The sequence below is a fragment of the Panulirus ornatus genome, chromosome 14 (genome assembly GCF_036320965.1).
Source record: "Panulirus ornatus isolate Po-2019 chromosome 14, ASM3632096v1, whole genome shotgun sequence".
NCBI classification, from domain to species: Eukaryota; Metazoa; Arthropoda; class Malacostraca; order Decapoda; family Palinuridae; genus Panulirus; species Panulirus ornatus.
This window is the reverse complement of record NC_092237.1, coordinates 21,298,314-21,321,137: the sequence shown is the minus strand read 5'-3', so window position 1 is coordinate 21,321,137 and position 22,824 is coordinate 21,298,314. Positions and strand designations below refer to the sequence as shown.

Genomic DNA, 22,824 nt, shown 5'->3' with positions numbered 1-22,824 from the left:
AGTGGATCTGGCAGCGGATGAAACCATGGAAGCAGAAGTGAATCATAGGGTGGGGGAGGGGAAGAAAGTTCTGCGAGCGTTGAAGAATGTGTGAAAGTCGAGAACATTATCTCGAAAAGCAAAAATGGGTATGTTTAAAGGAATAGTGGTTCCAACAATGTTATTTGGTTGCGAGGCGTGGGCTATAGATAGAGTTGTGCGGAGGAGGGTGGATGTGCTGGAAATGAGACGTTTGAGGACATTATGTCGTGTGAGGTTGTTTGATCGAGTAAGTAATGAAAGGATGAGAGAGATGTGTGATAATAAAATGAGTGTGGTTGAGAGAGCAGAAGAGGGTGTTTTGAAATGGTTTTGTCACATGGAGAGAATGAGTGAGGAAAGATTGACCAAGAGGATATATGTGTCAGAGGTGGAGGGAACGAGGAGAAGTGGGAGACCAAATTGGAGGTGGAAAGATGGAGTGAAAAAGATTTTGAGTGATCGCGGCCTGAACATGCATGAGGGTGAAAGGCGTGCAAGCAATAGAGTGAATTGGAACGATGTGGTATACCGGGGTCGACGTGCTGTCAATGAATTGAACCAGGGCATGTGAAGCGTCTTGGGTAAACCATGGAAAATTTTCTAGGGCTTGGATGTGGAAAGGGTGCTGTGGTATCGGTGCATTATACATGACAGCTAGAGACTGAGTGTGAACGAATGTGGCCTTTGTTGTCTTTTGCTAACGCTACCTCGCGCACATGCGGGTGGGGAGGGGTTTTCATTTGATGTACATGTGTATATATGTATATGTCTGTGTGTGTATATATATGTATACGTTGAGATGTATAGGTATGTATATTTGTGTGTGTGGAAGTGTATGTATATACATGTGTATGTACGTGGGCTGAGCCATTCTTTCTTCTATTTCCTTGAGCTCCCTCGCTAACGCGGGAGACAGCGAGAAAGTATAATGAAAATAATATATATATATTTATATATATATATATATATATATATATATATATATATATATATATATATATATATATATATATACATATGTACATATATATACATATATATCATAACTGCTAGTTCCCGCGTCAGCGAGGTAGCGCAAGGAAACAGACGGAGAATGACCCAACCAGTCACATACATACATATACATTTTAACGTATACATACACAGACATATATATGTATACACATGTACGCATCCATACTTGCCGCCTTCATCCATTCTCATCGCTATCCCACCACACAAGAAACAGCATTCCCCTCTCCATATATATCTTATTTTATTTTATATTATTTGTCTTATTATGCTTAGTCGCTGTCTCCGGTGATAGCGAGGTAGCGAATGGAAGCAGAAGAAAGAATGGCCAAACCCACCCATATACACGTCTATGCACATATACATACCTCTACATTTCAGCGTATACATACATACACATACATACACATGCATATACATATATAAACATGTACGTGTCCATACTTGCTGCTTTCATCCATTACGTCGCCACCCCGCCACACATGAAATGGCACCCCTCTCCCCCGGCGCGCGCGCGAGGTAGCTCTAGGAAAAGACAACAAAGGCCATATTTGTTCACACTCAGTCTCTAGCTAGCTGTCACGTGTAATGCACCGAAACCAAAGCTCCCTTCCTACTTCCAGGCCCATAAAACTTTCCATGGTTCACCCCAGCCGGTTCACATGCCTGGTTCAATCCACGTGTACATTGACTCCGGTATACCACATCGCTCCAATTCACTCTAATCCTTGCACGCCTTTCACCCTCCACTATGTTCAGGCCCCGATCGCTCAAAATTTTTTTCGCTACATCCTTCCACCTCCAATTTGGTCTCCCACTTCTCCTCGTTTCCTCCACCTCTGACACATATACCCTCTTTGCCAATTTTACCTCGCTCATTCTCTCCATGTGACCAAACCATTTCAATACACCCTCTTCTGCTCTCTCAATCACACTCTTTTTATTTCCACACATCTCTCTTACCCTTTCATTACTTACTCGATCAAACAACCTCACACCATATATTGTCCTCAAGCATTTCATTCCCAGTACATCCACCCTCCGCCGCACAACCTTATCTATATCTCACGCCTCGCAACAATATACCCTTGTTGGAACCATTATTCCTACAAACATACTCATTTTTGCTCTTCGAGATAACGTTCTCGCCTTCCACACATTCTTCAACGCTCCAAAAACCTTCGCCCTCTCCCCCATCCTGTGACTAACTTCCACTTCCATTATTCCATCCGCTGTCTCATCCATATATATATATATATATATATATATATATATATATATATATATATATATATATATATATATATATATATATATATATATATACATATTTTTTTTTTTATTATACTTTGTCGCTGTCTCCCGCGTTTGCGAGGTAGCGCAAGGAAACAGGCGAAAGAAAAGGCCCAACCCCCCCCCCCCAAACACATGTATATACATACGTCCACACACGCAAATATACATACCTACACAGCTTTCCATGGTTTACCCCAGACGCTTCACATGCCCTGATTCAATCCACTGACAGCACGTCAACCCCGGTATACCACATCGCTCCAATTCACTCTATTCCTTGCCCTCCTTTCACCCTCCTGCATGTTCAGGCCCCGATCACACAAAATCTTTTTCACTCCATCTTTCCACCTCCAATTTGGTCTCCCTCTTCTCCTCGTTCCCTCCACCTCCGACACATATATCCTCTTGGTCAATCTTTCCTCACTCATTCTCTCCATGTGCCCAAACCACTTCAAAACACCCTCTTCTGCTCTCTCAACCACGCTCTTTTTATTTCCACACATCTCTCTTACCCTTACGTTACTCACTCGATCAAACCACCTCACACCACACATTGTCCTCAAACATCTCATTTCCAGCACATCCATCCTCCTGCGCACAACTCTATCCATAGCCCACGCCTCGCAACCATACAACATTGTTGGAACCACTATTCCTTCAAACATACCCATTTTTGCTTTCCGAGATAATGTTCTCGACTTCCACACATTCTTCAAGGCCCCCAGAATTTTCGCCCCCTCCCCCACCCTATGATCCACTTCCGCTTCCATGGTTCCATCCGCTGCCAGATCCACTCCCAGATATCTAAAACACTTCACTTCCTCCAGTTTTTCTCCATTCAAACTCACCTCCCAATTGACTTGACCCTCAACCCTACTGTACCTAATAACCTTGCTCTTATTCACATTTACTCTTAACTTTCTTCTTCCACACACTTTACCAAACTCAGTCACCAGCTTCTGCAGTTTCTCACATGAATCAGCCACCAGCGCTGTATCATCAGCGAACAACAACTGACTCACTTCCCAAGCTCTCTCATCCCCAACAGACTTCATACTTGCCCCTCTTTCCAAAACTCTTGCATTTACCTCCCTAACAACCCCATCCATAAACAAATTAAACAACCATGGAGACATCACACACCCCTGCCGCAAACCTACATTCACTGAGAACCAATCACTTTCCTCTCTTCCTACACGTACACATGCCTTACATCCTCGATAAAAACTTTTCACTGCTTCTAACAACTTTCCTCCCACACCATATATTCTTAATACCTTCCACAGAGCATCTCTATCAACTCTATCATATGCCTTCTCCAGATCCATAAATGCTACATACAAATCCATTTGCTTTTCTAAGTATTTCTCACATACATTCTTCAAAGCAAACACCTGATCCACACATCCTCTACCACTTCTGAAACCACACTGCTCTTCCCCAATCTGATGCTCTGTACATGCCTTCACCCTCTCAATCAATACCCTCCCATATAATTTACCAGGAATACTCAACAAACTTATACCTCTGTAATTTGAGCACTCACTCTTATCCCCTTTGCCTTTGTACAATGGCACTATGCACGCATTCCGCCAATCCTCAGGCACCTCACCATGAGTCATACATACATTAAATAACCTTACCAACCAGTCAACAATACAGTCACCCCCTTTTTTAATAAATTCCACTGCAATACCATCCAAACCTGCTGCCTTGCCGGCTTTCATCTTCCGCAAAGCTTTCACTACCTCTTCTCTGTTTACCAAATCATTTTCCCTAACCCTCTCACTTTGCACACCACCTCGACCAAAACACCCTATATCTGCCACTCTATCATCAAACACATTCAACAAACCTTCAAAATACTCACTCCATCTCCGTCTCACATCACCACTACTTGTTATCACCTCCCCATTTGCGCCCTTCACTGAAGTTCCCATTTGCTCCCTTGTCTTACGCACTTTATTTACCTCCTTCCAGAACATCTTTTTATTCTCCCTAAAATTTAATGATACTCTCTCACCCCAACTCTCATTTGCCCTTTTTTTCACCTCCTGCACCTTTCTCTTGACCTCCTGTCTCTTTCTTTTATACATCTCCCACTCAATTGCATTTTTTCCCTGCAAAAATCGTCCAAATGCCTCTCTCTTCTCTTTCACTAATACTCTTACTTCTTCATCCCACCACTCACTACCCTTTCTAATCAACCCACCTCCCACTCTTCTCATGCCACAAGCATCTTTTGCGCAATCCATCACTGATTCCCTAAATACATCCCATTCCTCCCCCACTCCCCTTACTTCCATTGTTCTCACCTTTTTCCATTCTGTACTCAGTCTCTCCTGGTACTTCCTCACACAGGTCTCCTTCCCAAGCTCACTTACTCTCACCACCCTCTTCACCCCAACATTCACTCTTCTTTTCTGAAAACCCATACAAATTTTCACCTTAGCCTCCACAAGATAATGATCAGACATCCCTCCAGTTGCACCTCTCAGCACATTAACATCCAAAAGTCTCTCTTTCGCACGCCTGTCAATTAACACGTAATCCAATAACGCTCTCTGGCCATCTCTCCTACTTACATAAGTATACTTATGTATATCTCGCTTTTTAAACCAGGTATTCCCAATCATCAGTCCTTTTTCAGCACATAAATCTACAAGCTCTTCACCATTTCCATTTACAACACTGAACACCCCATGTATACCAATTATTCCCTCAACTGCCACATTACTCACCTTTGCATTCAAATCACCCATCACTATAACCCGGTCTCGTGCATCAAAACCACTAACACACTCATTCAGCTGCTCCCAAAACACTTGCCTCTCATGATCTTTCTTCTCATGCCCAGGTGCATATGCACCAATAATCACCCACCTCTCTCCATCAATTTTCAGTTTTACCCATATTAATCGAGAATTTACTTTCTTACACTCTATCACATACTCCCACAACTCCTGTTTCAGGAGTATTGCTACTCCTTCCCTTGCTCTTGTCCTCTCACTAACCCCTGACTTTACTCCCCAGACATTCCCAAACCACTCTTCCCCTTTACCCTTGAGCTTCGTTTCACTCAGAGCCAAAACATCCAGGTTCCTTTCCTCAAACATACTACCTATCTCTCCTTTTTTCACATCTTGGTTACATCCACACACATTTAGGCACCCCACTCTGAGCCTTCGAGGAGGATGAGCACTCCCCGCGTGACTCCTTCTTCTGTTTCCCATTTTAGAAAGATAATACAAGGAGGGGAGGATTTCTGGCCCCCCGCTCCCGTCCCCTCTAGTCGCTTTCTACGACACGCGAGGAATACGTGGGAAGTATTCTTTCACCCCTATCCCCAGGGATAATATACATATATATATACATATACACATACACACACATACACATACATACGCACATATACACACACACACACACATACATATATATACATATGAAAATGTAAGAAACAATTTAGAAAACTGAAACTTCTAGCTTGAAATGAATGAAAAAAATGAATGTCACATAATGGTTCAACCTCTGGCTATGGAAAAAAGGAAATGTATAATTTATTTACACAAACGTCAATAGCAGTTCTCATCAATTTAACCACTGTATCAATAAGCTTCAATGTCTAAGCTACATTTTTCTCCAATTTCACTATTTTCTTGTCTAAACACCATGTATGAAAACTATCACTCCAGTAACACAACTATAAACATTTATATATATATATATATATATATATATATTATAAACATTATAAACATTTATATATATATATATATAAATTATAATATATATATATATATATATATATATATATATATATATATATATATATATATATATATATATATATATATATATATATATATATATATATATATATATATATATATACATATATATATATATATATATATATATATATATATATATATATATATATATATATGATTCATGTGAGACTCTGTAGGAGCTGGTGACTGAGTTTGGTAAAGTGTGTGAAAGAAGAAAGTTGAGAGTAAATGTGAATAAGAGCAAGGCTATTAGGTACAGTAGGGTTGAAGATCAGGTCAATTGGAAGGTAAGTTTGAATGGAGAAAAACTAGAGGAAGTGAAGTGTTTCAGATATCTGGGATTGAATTTGGCAGCGGATGGAACCATGGAAGCGGAAGTGAATCATAGGGTGAAGGAGGGGGCGAAAATTCTGGGAGCGTTGAAGAATGTGTGGAAGTCGAGAACATTATCTCGGAAAGCAAAAATGGGTATGTTTGAAGGAATTGTGGTTCCAACAATGTTGTATGGTTGCGAGGCGTGGACTATGGATAAAGTTGTGCGCAGGAGGGTGGATATGCTGGAAATGAGATGTTTGAAGACAATATGTGGTGTGAGGTGGTTTGATCGAGTAAGTAATAATAGGGTAAGAGAGATGTGTGGTAAAGAAAAGAGTGTGGTTGAGAAAGGAGAAGAGGGTGTTTTGAAATGGTTTGGTCACATGGAGAGAATGAGTGAGGAAAGATTGACCAAGAGGATATATGTGTCAGAGGTGGAGGGAACGAGGAGAAGTTGGAGACCAAATTGAAGATGGAAAGATGGAGTGAAAAAGATTTTGAGTGATCGAGGCCTGAACATGCAGGAGGATAAAAGGCGTGCAAGGAATAGAGTGAATTGGAACGATGTGGTATATCGGGGTCGACGTGCTGTCAATGGATTGAACCAGGGCATGTGAATCGTCTTGGGTAAACCATGGAAAGTTCTGTGGGGCCTGGATGTGGAAAGGGAGCTGTGGTTTCGGTGCATTATTACATGACAGCTAGAGAATGAGGGTGAACGAATGGGGCCTTTGTTGTCTTCTTCGCGCTGCATCGCGCACATGAGGGGGGAGAGGGTTGTTATTTCATGTGTGGCAGTGTCGCGATGGGAATGTACAAAGGCAGACAGTATGAATTGTGTACATGTGTATATGTGTATATTTCTCTGTGTGTATATATATGTATACGTTGATATGTGTAGGTATGTATATTTCAGTGTGTAGACATATATATATATATATATATATATATATATATATATATATATATATATATATATATATATATATATGTATGTATATGTATATTATATATATACACACATATATATATATACATATATATATATATATATATATATATATATATATATATATATATATATATATATATATACATATATATATATATATATATATATATATATATATATATATATATATATATATATATATATATATATATATATATATATATATATATATATATATATATATATATATATATATATATATATATATATATATATATATATATTGAAGGTTTGTTGAATGTGTTTGATGACAGAGTGGCAAATATAGGGTGTTTTGGTCGAGGTGGTATGCAAAGTGAGAGGGTTAGGGAAAATGATTTGGTAAACAGAGAAGAGGTAGTAAAAGCTTTGCGGAAGATGAAAGCTGGCAAGGCAGCGCGTTTGGGTGGTATTGCAGTGGAATTTATTAAAAAAGTGGGTGACTGTATTGTTGACTGGTTGGTAAGGTAATATGTATGATTCATCGTGAGGTGCCTCAGGATTGGCGGAATGCTTGCATGGTGCCATTGAACAAAGGCAAAGGGGATAAGAGTGAGTGCTCAAATTACAGAGGTATAAGTTTGTTGAGTATTCCTGGTAAAGTATATGGGAGGGTATTGATTGAGATGGTGAAGGCATGTACAGAGCATCAGATTGGGGAAGAGCAGTGTGGTTTCAGAAGTAGTAGAGGATGTGTGGATCAGGTGTTTGCTTTGAAGAATGTATGTGAGAAATACTTAGAAAAGCAAATGGATTTGAATGTAGCGTTTATGGATCTGGAGAAGGCATATGATAGAGTTGATGGAGATGCTCTGTGAAAGGTATTAAGAATATATGGTGTGGGAGGCAAGTTGTTAGAAGCAGTGAAAAGTTTTTATCGAGGATGTAAGGCATGTGTACGTGTAGGAAGAGAGGAAAGTGATTGGTTCTCAGTGAATGTAGGTTTCCGGCAGAGTTGTGTGATGTCTCCATGGTTGTTTAATTTGTTTATGGTGGGGTTGTTAGGGAGGTGAATGCAAGAGTTTTGGAAAGAGGGGCAAGTATGCAGCCAGTTGTGGATGAGAGAGCTTGGGAAGTGAGTCAGTTGTTGTTCGCTGATGATCCAGCGCTCCTGGCTGATTCATGTGAGAAACTGCAGAAGCTGGTGACTGAGTTGGGTAAAGTGTGTGAAAGGAGAGAGTTAAGAGTAAACGTGAATAAGAGCAAGGTTATTAGGTACAGTAGGGTTGAGGGTCAAGTCAAGTTGGGAGGTAAGTTTGAATGGAGAATAACTGGTGGAAGTAAAGTGTTTTAGATATCTGGGAGTGGATCTGGCAGCGGATGGAACCATGGAAGCGGAAGTCATAGGGTGGGGGAGGGGGCGAAAATTCTGGGAGCCTTGAAGAATGTTTCGAAGTCGAGAACATTATCTCGGAAAGCAAAAATGGGTATGTTTGAAGGAATTGTGGTTACAACAATGTTGTATGGTTGCGAGGCGTGGACTATGGATAGAGATGTGCGCAGGAGGGTGGATGTGCTGAAAATGAGATGTCTGAGGACAATATGTGGTGTGAGGTGGTTTGATCGAGTAAGTAATGTAAGGGTGAGAGAGATGTGTGGAAATAAAAAGAGTGTGGTTGAGAGAGCAGAAGAGGGTGTTTTGAAATGGTTTGGTTACATGGAGAGAATTAGTGAGGAAAGATTGACCAAGAGGATATATGTGTCAAAGGTGGAGGGAACGATGAGAAGTGGGAGACTAAATTGGAGGTGGAAAGATGGAGTGAAAAAGATTTTGAGTGATCGTGGCCTGAACATGCAGGAGGGTGAAAGGCGTGCAAGAAATAGAGTGAATTGGAACGATGTGGTATACCGGGGTCGACGTGTTGTCAATGGATTGAACCAGGGCATGTGAAGCGTCTGAGCTAAACCATGGAAAGTTGTGTGGGGCCTGGGTGTGGAAAGGGAGCTGTGGTTTCGGTCCATTATTACATGACAGCTAGAGACTGAGTGTGAACGGATGTGGCCTTTGTTGTCTTTTCCTAGAGGGAACTTCGCACACATGAGGGGGGAGGGAAATGTGATTCCATGTGTGGCAAGGTGGCGATGGGAATAAATAAAGGCAGGCAGTATGAATTATGTACAAGTGTATATATGTTTATGTCTGTGATTATATAAATATATATATATATATATATATATATATATATATATATATATATATATATATATATATATATATAAATATATATATATATATAATGTTTACATTGAGATGTATAGCTATGTATATTTGCGTGTGTGGACGTGTATGTATATACATGTGTATGGGGGTGGGTTGGGCCATTTCTTTCGTCTGTTTCCTTGCGCTACTTCGCTAACGCGGGAGACAGCGACAAAGCAAGATAAATAAATGATATATATATATATGGGAGAGGATCACAATTTTGCGCGTGATTAAGATATTCCTATGAGTCCACGGGGAAAATGAAATACGAAAAGTTCCCAAGTGCACTTTCGTGTAATAATCACATCATCAGGGGAGACACAAGAGAGAAATATAACAGTTAGTTGATATACATCGAAGAGACGAAGCTAGGACCCATTTGCTAAACATGTGATTGTCCAAATGGCGTCCTAGCTTCGTCTCTTCGATGTATATCAAACTTACTTATATTTCTCTCTTGTGTCTCTCTGATGATGTGATTATTACACTGAAGTGCACTTGGGAACTCTTCGTGTTTCATTTTCCCCGTAGACTCATAGGAATATATATATATATATATATATATATATATATATATATATATATATATATATATATATATATATATATATATATATCCTCAGGCACATCACCACGAGTCATATATACAATAAATAACCTTACCAACCAGTCAATAATACAGTCACCCCCTTTTATAAATTCCACTGCAATACCATCCAAAGCTGCTGCCTTGCCGGCTTTCATCTTCCGCAAAGCTTTTACTACCTCTTCTCTGTTTACCAAATCATTTTCCCTAACCCTCTCACTTTGCACACCACCTCGACCAAAACACCCTATATCTGCCACTCTATAATGAAACACATTCAACAAACCTTCAAAATACTCACTCCATCTCCGTCTCACATCACCACTACTTGTTGTCAACTCCCCATTTACGCCCGTCACTGAAGTTCCCATTTGCTCCCTTGTCTTACGCACTTTATTTACCTCCTTCCAGAACATCTTTTTATTCTCCCTAAAATCTAATGATACTCTCTCACCCCAACTCTCATTTGCCCTCTTTTTCACCTCTTCCACCTTTCTCTTGACCTCCTGTCTCTTTCTTTTATACATCTCCCACTCAATTGCATTTTTTCCCTGCAAAAATCGTCCAAATGCCTCTCTCTTCTCTTTCACTAATAATCTTATTTCTTCATCCCATCACTCACTACCCTTTCTAATCAACCCACCTCCCACTCTTCTCATGCCACAAACATCTTTTGCGCAATCCATCACTGATTCGCTAAATACATCCCATTCCTCCCCCACTCCCCTTACTTCCATTGTTCTCACCTTTTTCCATTCTGTACTCAGTCTCTCCTGGTACTTCCTCACACAAGTCTCCTTCCCAAGCTCACTTACTTTCACCACCCTCTTCACCCAACATTCACTCTTCTTTTCTGAAAACCCATACAAATCTTCACCTTAGCCTCCACAAGATAAAGATCAGACATCCCTCCAGTTGCACCTCCCAGCACATTAACATCCAAAAGTCTCTCGCGCGCCTGTCAATTAACACGTAATCCAATAACGCTCTCTGGCCATCTCTTCTACTCACATACGTATACTTATGTATATCTCGCTTTTTAAACCAGGTATTCCCAATCACCAGTCCTTTTTCAGCACATAAATCTAGAAGCTCTTCACCATTTCCATTTACAACACTGAGCACCCCATATATACCAATTATTCCCTCAACTGCCACATTACTCACCTTTGCATTCAAATCACCCATCACTATAACCCGGTCTCGTGCATCAAAACCACTAACACACACATTCAGCTGCTTCCAAAACACTTGCCTCTCATAATCTTTCTTCTCATGCCCAGGTGCATATGCACCAATAATCACCCATCTCTTTCCATCAACTTTCAGTTTTACCCATATCAATCGAGAATTTACTTTCTTACATTCTATCACATACTCCCACAACTCCTGTTTCAGGAGTACTGCTACTCCTTCCCTTGCTCTTGTCCTCTAACTAACCACTGACTTTACTCCCAAGACATTCCCAAACCACTCTTCCCCTTTACTCTTGAGCTTCGTTTCACTCAGTGCCAAAACACCCAGGTTCCTTTCCTCAAACATACTACCTATCTCTCCTTTTTTCACATCTTGGTTACATCCACACACATTTAGACACCCGAATCTGAGCTTTCGAGGAGGATGAGCACTCCCCGCGTGACTCCTTCTTCTGTTTCCCATTTTAGAAAGTTGAAAAAATACATAGTGCATAGTGCCATTGTACAAAGGCAAAGGGGATAAGAGTGAGTGCTCAAATTACAGAGGTATAAGTTTGTTGAGTATCCCTTGTAAATTATATGGGAGGGTATTGATTGAGAGGGTGAAGGCATGTACAGAGCATCAGATTGGGGAAGAGCAGTGTTGCTTTCAGAAGTGGTAGAGGATGTGTGGATCAGGTGTTTGCTTTGAAGAATGTATGTGAGAAATACTTAGAAAAGCAAATGAATTTGTATGTAGCATTTATGGATCTGGAGAAGGCATATGATAGAGTTGATAGAGATGCTCTGTGGAAGGTATTAAGAATATATGGTGTGGGAGGAAAGTTGTTAGAGGCAGTGAAAAGTTTTTATTGAGGATGTAAGGCATGTGTACGTGTAGGAAGAGAGGAAAGTGATTGGTTCTCAGTGAATGTAGGTTTGCGGCAGGGGTGTGTGATGTCTCCATGGTTGTTTAATTTGTTTATGGATGGGGTTGTTAGGGAGGTGAATGCAAGAGTTTTGGAAAGAGGTGCAAGTATGAAGTCTGTTGGGGATGAGAGAGCTTGGGAAGTGAGTCAGTTGTTGTTCGCTGATGATACAGCGCTGGTGGCTGATTCATGTGAGAAACTGCAGAAGCTGGTGACTGAGTTTGGTAAAGTGTGTGAAAGAAGAAAGTTAAGAGTAAATGTGAATAAGAGTAAGGTTAATAGGTACAGTGGGGTTGAGGGTCAACTCAATTGGGAGGTAAGTTTGAATGGAGAAAAACTGGAGGAACTAAAGTGTTTTAGATATCAGGGAGTGGATCTGGCAGCGGATGGAACCATGGAAGCGGAAGTGGATCATAGGGTGGGGAAGGGGGCGAAAATTCTGGGAGCCTTGAAGAATGTGTGGAATTCGAGAACACTATCTCGGAAAGCAAAAATGGCTATGTTTGAAGGAATAGTGGTTCCAACAATGTTGTATGGTTGCGAGGCGTGGGCTATGGATAGAGTTGTGCGCAGGAGGATGGATGTGCTGGAAATGAGATGTTTGAGGACAATGTGTGGTGTGAGGTGGTTTGATCGAGTAAGCAACGTAAGGGTAAGAGAGATGTGTGGAAATAAAAAGAGCGTGGTTGAGAGAGCAGAAGAGGGTGTTTTGAAATGGTTTGGGCACATGGAGAGAATGAGTGAGGAAAGATTGACCAAGAGAATATATGTGTCGGAGGTGGAGGGAACGAGAAGTGGGAGACCAAATTGGAGGTGGAAAGATGGAGTGAAAAAGATTTTGTGTGATCGGGGCCTGAACATGCAGGAGGGTGAAAGGAGGGCAAGGAATAAAGTGAATTGGATCGATGTGGTATACCGGGGTTGACGTGCTGTCAGTGGATTGAATCAGGGCATGTGAAGCGTCTGGGGTAAACCATGGAAACCTGTGTAGGTATGTATATTTCCGTGTGTGGATGTATGTATATACATGTGTATGGGGGTGGGTTGGGCCATTTCTTTCGTCTGTTTCCTTGCGCTACCTCGCAAACGCGGGAGACAGCGAGAAAGCAAAAAAAAAAAATATATATAATGTGTGTGTGTATATATATATATATATATATATATATATATATATATATATATATATATATATATATATATATATATTAGGTACAGTAGGGTTGAGGATCAAGTCAATTGGGGGGTAAGTTTGAATGGAGAAAAACTGGAGGAAGTAAAGTGTTTTAGGTATCTGGGAGTGGATCTGGCAGCGGAGGGAACCATGGAAGCGGAAGTGGATCATTGGGTGGTGGAGGGGGCGAAAATTCTGGGAGCCTTGAAGAATGTGTGGAAGTCAAGAACATTATCTCGGAAAGCAAAAATGGGTATGTGTGAAGGAATAGTGGTTCCAACAATGTTGTATGGTTGCGAGGCGTAGGCTATGGATAGAGTTGTGCGCAGGAGGAAGGATGAGCTGGAAATGAGATGTTTGAGGACAATTTGTAGTGTGAGGTGGTTTGATCGAGTAAGTAACGTAAGGGTAAGAGAGATGTGTGGAAATAAAAAGAGCGTGGTTGAGAGAGCAGAGGAGGGTGTTTTGAAATGGTTTGGGCACATGGAGAGATTGGGTGAGGAAAGATTGACCAAGAGGATAGATATATGTGTCGGAGGTGTAGGGAACGAGAAGTGTGAGACCAAATTGGAGGTGGAAAGATGGAGTGAAAAAGATTTTGTGTGATCGGGGCCTGAACATGCAAGATGGTGAAAGGAGGGCAAGGAATAGAGTGAATTGGATCGATGTGGTATACCGGTGTTGACGTGCTGTCAGTGGATTAAAACAGGGCATGTGAAGCGTCTGGGGTAAACCATGGAAAGCTGTGTAGGTATGTATATTTGCGTGCGTGGACGTATGTATATACATGTGTATGGGGGTGGGTTGGGCCATTTCTTTCGTCTGTTTCGTCAGAGATAGGTAGTATGTTTGAGGAGAGGAACCTGGATGTTTTGGCTCTGAGTGAAACGAAGATTTGTTTGGGAATGTCTTGGGAGTAAAGTCAGGGGTTAGTGAGAGGATAAGAGCAAGGGAAGGAGTAGCACTACTCCTGAATCACGAGTTGTGGGAGTATATGATAGAGTGTATGAAAGTTGATGGAGAGAGGTGGGTGATTATTGGTGCATATGCACCTGGGCATGAGAAGAAAGATAATGAGCGGCAAGTGTTTTGGGAGCAGCTGAATGAGTGTGTTAGTGGTTTTGATGTACAAGACCGGGTTATAGTGATGGGTGATTTGAATGCAAAGGTAAGTAATGTGGCAGTTGAGGGAATAATTGGTATACATGGGGTGTTCAGTGTTGTAAATGGAAATGGTGAAGAGCTTGTAGATTTATGTGCTGAAAAAGGACTGGTGATTGGGAATACCTGGTTTAAAAAGCGAGATATACATAAGTATACGTATGTAAGTAGGAGAAATGGCCAAAGAGAGTTATTGGATTACGTGTTAATTGACAGGTGCGCGAAAGAGAGACTTTTGGATGTTAATGTGCTGAGAGGTGCAACTGGAGGGATGTCTGATCATTATCTTGTGGAGGCTAAGGTGAAGATTTGTATTCGTTTTCAGAAAAGAAGAATGAATGTTGGGGTGAAGAGGGTGGTGAGAGTAAGTGAGCTTGGGAAGGAGACTTGTGTGAGGAAGTACCAGGAGAGACTGAGTACAGAATGGAAAAAGGTGAGAACAATGGAAGTAAGGGGAGTGGGGGAGGAATGGGATGTATTTAGGGAATCAGTGATGGATTTCGCAAAAGATGCTTGTGCCATGAGAAGAGTGGGAGGTGGGTTGATTAGAAAGAGTAGTGAGTGGTGGGATGAAGAAGTAAGATTATTAGTGAAAGAGAAGAGAGAGGCATTTGGACGATTTTTGCAGGGAAAAAATGCAACTGAGTGGGAGATGTAAAAAAGAAAGAGACAGGAGGTCAAGAGAAAGGTGCAAGAGGTGAAAAAGAGGGCAAATGAGAGTTGGGGTGAGAGAGTATCATTAAATTTTAAGGAGAATAAAAAGATGTTCTGGAAGGAGGTAAATAAAGTGCGTAAGACAAGGGAGCAAATGGGAACTTCAGTGAAGGACGCAAATGGGAAGGTGATAACAAGTAGTGGTGATGTGAGAAGGAGGTGGAGTGAGTATTTTGAAGGTTTGTTGAATGTGTTTGATGATAGAGTGACAGGTATAGGGTGTTTTGGTCGAGGTGGTGTGCAAAGTGAGAGGGATAGGGAAAATGATTTGGTAAACAGAGAAGAGGTAGTAAAAGCTTTGCGGAAGATGAAAGCCGGCAAGACAGCAGGTTTGGATGGTACTGCAGTGGAATTTATTAAAAAAGGGGGTGACTGTATTGTTGACTGGTTGGTAAGGTTATTTAATGTATGTATGACTCATGGTGAGTTGCCTGAGGATTGGCGGAATGCGTGCATAGTGCCATTGTACAAAGGCAAAGGGGATAAGAGTGAGTGCTCAAATTATAGAGGTATAAGTTTGTTTAGTATTCCCTGGAAATTATATGGGAGGGTATTGACTGAGAGGGTGAAGGCATGTACAGAGCATCAGATTGGGGAAGAGCAGTGTGGTTTCAGAAGTGGTAGAGGATGTGTGGTTCAGGTGTTTGCTTTGAAGAATGTATGTGAGAAATACTTAGAAAAGCAAATGGATTTGTATGTAGCATTTATGGATCTGGAGAAGGCATATGATAGAGTTGATAGGGATGCTCTGTGGAAGGTATTAAGAATAAATGGTATGGGAGGCAAGTTGTTAGAAGCAGTGAAAAGTTTTTATCGAGGATGTAAAGCATGTGTACGTGTAGGAAGAGAGAAAAGTGATTGGTTCTCAGTGAATGTAGGTTTGCGGCAGAGTTGTGCGATGTCTCCATGGTTGTTTAATTTGTTTATGGATTGGGTTGTTAGGGAGGTGAATGCAAGAGTTTTGGAAAGAGGGGCAAGTATGAAGTCTGTTGTGGATGAGAAAGCTTGGGAAGTGAGTCAGTTGTTGTTCGCTGATGATACAGCGCTGGTGGCTGATTAATGTGAGAAACTGCAGAAGCTGGTGACGGAGTTGGGTAAAGTGTGTGAAAGAAGAACGTTAAGAATAAATGTGAATAAGAGCAAGGTTATTAGGTACAGTAGGGTTGAGGGTCAAGTCAATTGGGAGGTAAGTTTGAATGGAGAAAAACTGGAGGAGGTAAAGTGTTTTAGATATCTGGGAGTGGATCTAGCAGCGGATGGAACCATGGAAGCGGAAGTGAATCATAGGGTGGCGGAGGGGGCGAAAATTCTGGGAGCCTTGAAGAATGTTTGGAAGTCGAGAACATTACCTCGGAAAGCAAAAATAGGTATGTTTGAAGGAATTGTGGTTATAACAATGTTGTATGGTTGCGAGGCGTGGGCTATAGATAGAGATGTGCGCAGGAGGGTGGATGTGCTTAAAATGAGATGTTTGAGGACAATATATGGTGTGAGGTGGTTTGATCGAGTAAGTAATGTAAGGGTGAGAGAGATGTGTGGAAATAAAAAGAGTGTGGTTGAGAGAGCTGAAGAGGGTGTTTTGAAATGGTTTGGTCACATAGAGAGAATAAGTGAGGAAAGATTGACCAAGAGGATATATGTGTCAGAGGTGGAGGGATCGATGAGAAGTGGGAGACCAAATTGGAGGTGGAAAGATGGAGTGAAAAAGATTTTGAGTGATCGGGGCCTGAACATGCAGGAGGGTGAAAGGCGTGCAAGAAATAGAGTGAATTGGAACGATGTGGTATACCGGGGTCGACGTGTTGTCAATGGATTGAACCAGGGCATGTGAAGCGTCTGGGCTAAACCATGGAAAGTTGTGTGGGGCCTGGGTGAGGAAAGGGAGCTGTGGTTTCGGTCCATTATTACATAACAGCTAGAGACTGAGTGTGAACGAATGTGGCCTTTGTTGTCTTTTCCTAGCGCTACTTCGCACACATGAGGGGGGAGGGGAATGTTATTCCATGTGTGGCGAGGTGGCGATGGAAAAAAATAAAGGCAGGCAGTATGAATTATGTACATGTGTATATATGTATATGTCTGTATATGTATATATATATATATATATATATATATATATATATATATATATATATATATATAATGTTTACATTGAGATGTATAGGTATGTATATTTGCGTGTGTGGACGTGTATATCTATACATGTGTATGGGGGTGGGTTGGGCCATTCTTTCGTCTGTTTCCTTGCGCTACTTTGCTAACGCGGGGGACAGCGACAAAGCAAAATAAATAAATGATATATATATATATATATTGGAAAGGATCACAATTTTGCGCGTGATCAAGATATTCCTATGAGTCCACGGGGAAAATGAAACACGAAAAAATCCCAAGTGCATTTTCGTGTAATAATCACATCATCAGGGGAGACACAAGAGAGAAATATAACAGTTAGTTGATATACATCGAAGAGACGAAGCTAGGACCCATTTGGTAAACATGTGATTGTCCAAATGGCGTCCTAGCTTCGTCTCTTCGATGTATATCAACTGACTTATATTCCTCTCTTGTGTCTCTCTGATGATGTGATTATTACACGAAAGTGCACTTGGGAAATTTTCGTGTTTCATTTTCCCCGCAGACTCATAGGTATATATATATATATATATATATATATATATATATATATATATATATATATATATATATATATATATATATATATATATTATTCCTGGGGATAGGGGACAAAGAATACTTCCCACGCATTCCTCACGTGTCGTAGAAGGAGACTAAAGGGGACGGGAGCGGGGGGCCAGAAACCCTCCCCTCCTTGTATTTTAACTTTCTAAAAGGGGAAACAGAAGAAAGAGTCACGCGAGGAGTGCTCATCCTCCTCGAAGGCTCAGATTGGGGTGTCTAAATGTGTGTGGATGTAACCAAGATGAGAAAAAAGGAGAGATAGGTAGTATGTTTAAGGAGAGGAACCTGGATGTTTTGGCTCTAAGTGCAACGAAGCTAAAGGGTAAAGGAGAAGAGTGGTTTGGGAATGTCTTGGAAGTAAAGTCAGGGGTTAGTGAGAGGACAAGAGCAAGGGAAGGAGTAGCACTATTCCTGAATCAGGAGTTGTGGGAGTATGTGATAGAGTGTAAGAAAGTAAATTCTAGATTGACATGGGTAAAACTGAAAGTTGATGGAGAGAGGTGGGTGATTATTGGTGCATATGCACCTGGGCATGAGAAGAAAGATCATGAGAGGCAAGTGTTTTGGGAGCAGCTAAATGAGTGTGTTAGTGGTTTGATGTACAAGACCGGGTTATAGTAATGAGTGATTTGAATGCAAAGGTGAGGAATGTGGCAGTTGAGGGAATAATTGGTATACATGGAGTGGTCGTTGTTTTAAAGGGAAATGGTGAGGAGCTTGTAGATTTATGTGCTGAAAAAGGACTGGTGATTGGGAATACCTGGTTTAAAAAGCGAGATATACATAGGTATACGTATGTACGTAGGAAAGATGGCCAGAGAGCGTTGTTGGGTTACGTGTTAATTGATAGACGCACGAAAGAGAGACTTTTGGATGTTGATGTGCTGATAGGTGCAACTGGAGGGATGTCTGATCATTATCTTGTGGAGGCGAAGGTGAAGATTTGTGGGGGATTTCAGAAAATAAGAGAGAATGTTGGGGTGAAGAGAGTGGTGAGAGTAAGTGAGTTTGGGAGGGAGACTTGTGTGAGGAAGTACCAGGAGAGACTGAGTACAGAATGGAAAAAGGTGAGAACAAAGGAGGTAAGGGGAGTGGGGGAGGAATGGGATGTATTTAGGGAAGCAGTGATGGATTGCGCAAAAGGTGCTTCTAGCATGAGAAACGTGGGAGGTGGGTTGATTAGAAAAGGTAGTGAGTGGTGGGATGAAGAAGTAAGATTATTAGTGAAAGAGAAGAGAGAGGCATTTGGACGATTTTTGCAGGGAAAAAATGCAATTGAGTGGGAGATGTATAAAAGAAAGAGACAGGAGGTCAAGAGAAAGGTGCAAGAGGTGAAAAAGAGGGGAAATGAGAGTTGGGGTGAGAGAGTATCATTAAATTTCAGTGAGAATAAAAAGATGTTTTGGAAGGAGGTAAATAAAGTGCGTAAGACAAGGGAGCAAATGGGAACTTCAGTGAAGGGGGCTAATGGGGAGGTGATAACAAGTAGTGATGATGTGAAGAGATCGAGTGAGTATTTTGAAGGTTTGTTGAATGTGTTTGATGATAGAGTGGCAGATATAGGGTGTTTTGGTCGAGGTGGTGTGCAAAGTGAGAGGGTTAGGGAAAATGATTTGGTAAGTAGAGAAGAGGTAGTAAAAGCTTTACGGAAGATGAAAACCGGCAAGACAGCGGGTTTGGATGGTATTGCAGTGGAATTTATAAAAAAAGGGGTGACTGTATTGTTGACTGGTTGGTAAGGTTATTTAATGTATGTGTGATTCTTGGTGAGGTGCCTGAGAATTGGCGGAATGCTTGCATAGTGCCATTGTACAAAGGCAAAGGGGATAAGAGTGAGTGCTCAAATTACAGAGGTATAAATTTGTTGAGTATTCCTGGTAAATTATATGTGAGGGTATTGATTGAGAGGGTGAAGGCATGTACAGAGCATCAGATTGGGGAAGAGCAGTGTAGTTTCAGAAGTGGTAGAGGATGTGTGGATCAGGTGTTTGCTTTGAAGAATGTATGTGGGAAATACTTAGAAAAACAAATGGATTTGTATGTAGCATTTATGGATCCGGAGAAGGCATATGATAGAGTTGATAGAGATGCTCTGTGTAAGGTTTTAAGAATATATGGTGTGGGTGGCAAGTTGTTAGAAGCAGTGAAAAGTTTTTATCGAGAATGTAAGGCATGTGTACGGGTAGGAAGAGAGGAAAGTAATTGGTTCTCAGTGAGTGTAGGTTTGCGGCAGGGGTGTGTGATGTCTCCATGGTTGTTTCATTTGTTTATGGATGGGGTTGTTAGGGAGGTGAATGCAAGAGTTTTGGAAAGAGGGGCAAGTATGCAGTCTGTTGTGGATGAGAGAGCTTGGGAAGTGAGTCAGTTGTTGTTCGCTGATGATACAGCGCTGGTGGCTGATTCATGTAAGAAACTGCAGAAGCTGGTGACTGAGTTTGGTAAAGTGTGTGAAAGAAGAAAGTTAAGAGTAAATGTGAATAAGAGCAAGGTTATTAGGTACAGTAGTGTTGAGGGTCATGTCAACTGGGAGGTATGTTTGAATGGAGAAAAACTGGAGGAAGTAAAGTGTTTTAGATATCTGGGAGTGGATCTGGCAGCGGATGGAACCATGGAAGCGTAAGTGAATCATAGGGTGGGGGAGGGGGCGAAAATTCTGGGAGCCTTGAAGAATGTGTGGAAGTCGAGAACATTATCTCGGAAAGCAAAAATGGGTATGTTTGAAGGAATAGTACCAATGTTGCATGGTTGCGAGGCGTGGGCTATGGATAGAGTTGTTCGCAGGAGGATGGATGTGCTGGAAATGAGATGTTTGAGGACAATATGTGGTGTGAGGTGGTTTGATCGAGTAAGTAATGTAAGGGTAAGAGAGATGTGTGGAAATAAAATGAGTGTGGTTGAGAGAGCCGAAGAGGGTGTTTTGAAATGGTTTGGTCACATAGAGAGAATGAGTGGGGAAAGATTGACCAAGAGGATATATGTGTCAGAGGTGGAGGGAACGAGGAGAAGTGGAAGACCAAATTGAAGGTGGAAAGATGGAGTGAAAAAGATTTTGAGTGATCGGGGCCTTAACATGCAGGACGGTGAAAGGCTTGCAAGGAATAGATTGAATTGGAACGATGTGGTATACCGGGGTCGATGTGCTGTCAATGGATTGAACCAGGGCATGTGAAGCGTCTGGGGTAAACCATGGAAAGTGTGTGAGGCCTGGATGTGGAAAGGGAGCTGTGGTCTCGGTGCATTATTACATGACAGCTAGAGACTGAGTGTGAACGAATGGGGCCTTTGGTGTCTTTTCCTAGCGCTACCTCGCACACATGAGGGGAGAGGGGGTTGTTATTCCATGTGTGGCGAGGTGGCGATGGGAACAAATAAAGGCAGACAGTATGAATTATGTACATGTGTATATATGTATATGTCTGTGTGTGTATATATATATGTGTACGTTGAGATGTATAGGTATGTATATTTGCGTGTGTGGACATGCATGTATATACATGTGTATGTGGGCGGGTTGGGCCATTCTTTCGTCTGATTCCTAGCGCTACCTCGTAAACGCGGGAGACAGCGACAAAGCAAAATAAAAAAATAAATAGATAATATATATATATGATTTGTTCAACAATTCCATAATAGCTGTGTGGTAGCTCAGCCCGACGCACCCAGATATGCTTAATGGTGCCATTGCTTGAGGTCGAGCGCCACACGGACTACTAACACAATGTAGACCGGCCTGGGTTCTGTACAAAGTTCCCGGCCGATCACCGAAGACTTCGCCCTACCTTCATACGCTCTTAGTGCAGTTTGCGATACTCTCCTCCTCAAGAACAACCATGAACGAATACTTGGTTGACTTACGAGACTGGAGAACACATAGTGTCCCCACACATCAGTTACAGAGTATATTGACTCCGTTTCCGCCTCTGTTGCTAATACAGATCATCCCACTTGTACACTTCACCGTCAGTGACTTAATGCTAGCATCTTCCATTACAGTAATGGAGTTTCATTGATGACCATGCAAAATGATCCATACACGAAACTCATTTTCTAACACAACTGACCAATTGCCTTCAATCTTTGCTGACACTTGAAATCGAACAAACGTCAAATCACTTACAAACTATAGTGATACTTCACACTTGTATATGATAATACAACACTAACGTTGATATTTCTCATACGATGGTTAACATAAGTAGAAACTGAAAAAAGTAAAACAACTCACAACTATTGAAGCGATGGTTGTCCAGGAGGTAAACAGTCTCACATGACCATTGGTCGGTGTTGACACTACTCAGCTGGTCCATGCCAGCGTAATGCCCGGTACTGCTACACGTACTCACAGAGAGGACAAGATACGAGGGATGTTGAACACTGATGTCTATGTAGCCTGATAATGACTCGTTGGCCAGAGCTTCTGGTGCGATCTGTCTTCATTCGCCTCGCCTTCTAACAATACTACCGAGAAACCAAAGACTTTCCAAGCTAGACAGGAGAGCAGGGTGAAACGCGCGTGAGCATTGGTTGCTTTAATTCTGCGTGGGACCAACAGATGGCGTTAATTACCGATGCGCTTCTCTTTATTTACACAAACTTTACCGCGAGATTTAGAAACGTCGAGTGAGCGGAAGACATCGTAGTGCTGTTTGCAAACAACAGAAAAAAAACATAACCCAGAACTTGCTGTTTTTCCAAGGGATAAAGAAAAGTCCGTATGATTTCTAATATATATCAAAGATAACATATACAGGTAA

The 22,824-nt window shown here is 41.4% G+C and overlaps 1 long non-coding RNA gene across 1 annotated transcript in view; it reads right to left on the bottom strand.

The window, feature by feature from the left end:
* Positions 1-22,504, bottom strand: part of LOC139753076 (uncharacterized) — a 67,801-nt gene extending 45,297 nt beyond the window's left edge. Inside the window, exon 1 of the long non-coding RNA XR_011713645.1 lies at positions 22,296-22,504. This is a non-coding gene — a long non-coding RNA (uncharacterized lncRNA). The remainder of the gene's footprint in view (positions 1-22,295) is intronic.
* Positions 22,505-22,824: the final 320 nt, after the last annotated feature.